Below are 2,890 nucleotides of genomic sequence, written 5' to 3'. Positions count from 1 at the left end.
CTGAGACTTACAGACCACAAAACATCAAGTTACAATTATTACATCTCTACAACATTAACCTTCATTACAAATACATTTCAGTACATGGATTCTTACAGTTTCTATTTACAGTTTCAGTTCAGTTCAGTTTCTCTTTATTCTTTATTTACACAAGTTTCACAGATTCATGTTTGCTTTTATTTGATGATACAATTACATTTCATTCTTCAACACAATACTTCCACAATAGACTGATTGTTTCTTTATCTATAGGCCCCTCTTTTTCCCATTCCTCTGGAATTTCATCTGTTTCATTATTCTGTTGTGTAATGTTAAATGCAAATCTCTGAGGAGGTTGACCTTTCGTTTTCCTCTCTGATCACCTGACATTATCTATTTCCATTTCTTCCTCACTTTCAACTTTAGTTGGACCAGCACTCGTACTTGGCATTTCTGCATCATGTGTTGTCATGTTTTCACTTCTCAGCCTTTTAACAGTACGTTTGCCACTCTGAATCAAATCTGTTAATGCAGGTTTTAATGGAATTTGCTGCCCGAAAGGAACATCTGCAGCTTCCTGTTTGTTTTCACTCTCTAAGATCACTGTTTGGCTGTGTCTCCAAGGTTTATCTATCACCTTTATGTTTCTGCTTAACACTACTTGTTGTTTCTCAGGTAACCAAACTCTGTAATATGAATTCTGAAATCCCAAAATGCATCCTGCTTGTGCTTTTGACTGTTTTGCAACATGTACCCAGCATTTTGCCCCAAAACGTTCTATGTGTGTCACCCTGGGTTTTCTTCCAGTCAGTTTCTCATAGGGAGACATGCCTATTGTTCTGTGCATTAGGCGGTTCTGAATATAAACAGTGTACAGTATACATTCACCCCAATAAGTGTTATTCATATAACACTTCTGCTTCAGGTTTCTCTCTCTCTGCTAAAAACCTTGTCTGTGAGTCTCACAACCTGCGTCACTGACCAACATAGACCCCATTGGAATGCCAGAAAATTGTTGTTTTTTCCTGCTTACCTGAAAATCTCATAAATTGAGTAAGTATATAGATTTCAGTTTTTCTCTCTCTTGTGTGTGGGAGTCAAACAAATTTAAGTTTTCCTGGGCTGTTGAAGTGTTTTGAAAACCTTCCCAATATGAAGCTTTAATCCAGTACTTGCTTTTCTGGGAGTAAAGCTGCAATGCTAATCCCACATACCCAGAGTAAACCCCACTGAATTCAATAAGACTTACCTTTGAGTAGACATGGTTAGGATTGTGCTGTAAATTAATGGGACTTTTGAGTGAACATAGCAAAGAATTATGTCTGTGTTGTCTATCTTTCTCTCCCCCTCCAGTCCTATTTTAAAGCAATTAGGCAGGGCTTACTTAGGTATCACAGTTTTTATTGTGTAAGAAACTAAAACTGGTTTTTAAAAAAATGTTCTATAGTGACCAACTGGTTTGACAATAAACTTTTATATAGGTTGTATGTATTTTTACATCTGCAGTGTATGTGTGCATATGGAGTATTTCCAAAAAGAAAACTCGCAGCGAATCTGACCGACTCCTGGTTAAATATTTTCCAGAATTTACTCAGCCACAAGACAAACTGCGCAAAAGGCTTTTTTTACGGCTTCTATTTCTTCAGCCGTCAATCAGCCAGCAGAACTTTTCCGAGTAGTCAAAGGCCTGCTTAATTGTGATCATTCTGAAATTACAGAAGATCTCTCTTCAACTCGTTGTCAGGAATTTGCCACTTATTTTGCGAATAAAGTTGATCAGATCCGTTCCGACTTGGACGCCAATATTGATGCAGTCCCTAAGGATGTACCTCCGGCCTCTGTCTGTCCTATTAAGATGGATTCTTTTCAACTTGTTCAACCTGGAGATATAGATAAGCTTCTTGGAGGAATGAGGCCTACCACCTGTCCACTTGACCCTTGTCCCTCCTTGATCTTGAAACAAGCTAGAGGAGGACTGACCACATGGGTATGTGGGGTGGTTAATGCCTCCCTCCACCAAGGCTCTCTTCCAAGTTGCTTAAAGGAGGCACTTGTATGACCATTACTAAAAAAAACCCTCCCTAGACTCACTGTGTTTGAGTAATTATCGACCAGTTTCCAATCTACCTTTTCTTAGTAAAATAATAGAGCGGGTGGTGACCATCCAATTGCAACATTTCCTAGTGGAAACAGATTATCTCGACCCACTCCAATCTGGTTTCAGGCCTGGCCATGGGACTGAGATGGCCTTGGTTGCCGTGGTGGATGACCTTCGTAGGGAACTAGACATGGGGGGGTGTCCCTGTTAATTCTTCTAGATCTCTCAGCGACCTTCGATACTATCGACCATAGTATCCTCCTGGACCGCCTAACCAGGATGGGGCTAGGGGGAACTGTCTTGTGTTGGCTCCGCTCTTTCCTGGAGGGTCGGACCCAGAAGGTAATATCTGGAGACTCTTGCTCAGCCCCTTGGCCGCTGACTTGTGGGGTGCCACAGGGCTCTGTCCTTTCTCCTTTGTTGTTCAATATCTATATGAAGCTGCTGGGTGAGGTCATCCGGAGGTTTGGAGTTCAATACCATCAATATGCAGATGACACCCAGCTTTATTTCTCCTTTCCTCCTGATGCCAAGGAAGCCGTCCAGCCCTTGAACCAGTGCCTGTCCACAGTGATGGATTGGATGAAGGAGAACAAGTTGAAATTAAATCCAGACAAGACAGAAATGCTCTACGTCAGTCGTGGGACAAATCTGGAAATAGGGAATCTACCTGTATTGGATGGGGTTACACTCCCCCTAAAGACGCAGGTTCGCAGTTTGGGGGTGCTTCTGGACTCGGCCTTGAACCTGGAAGCCCAGGTCTCTGCAGTGTCCAGGAGTGCTTTTGCCCAGCTAAGACTGGTTCGCCAACTG

Source organism: Rhineura floridana, chromosome 8 (assembly GCF_030035675.1).
Source record: "Rhineura floridana isolate rRhiFlo1 chromosome 8, rRhiFlo1.hap2, whole genome shotgun sequence".
NCBI lineage: Eukaryota > Metazoa > Chordata > Lepidosauria > Squamata > Rhineuridae > Rhineura > Rhineura floridana.
The sequence above is the reverse complement of the archived record's forward strand: the minus strand, read 5'-3'. Positions refer to the sequence as shown.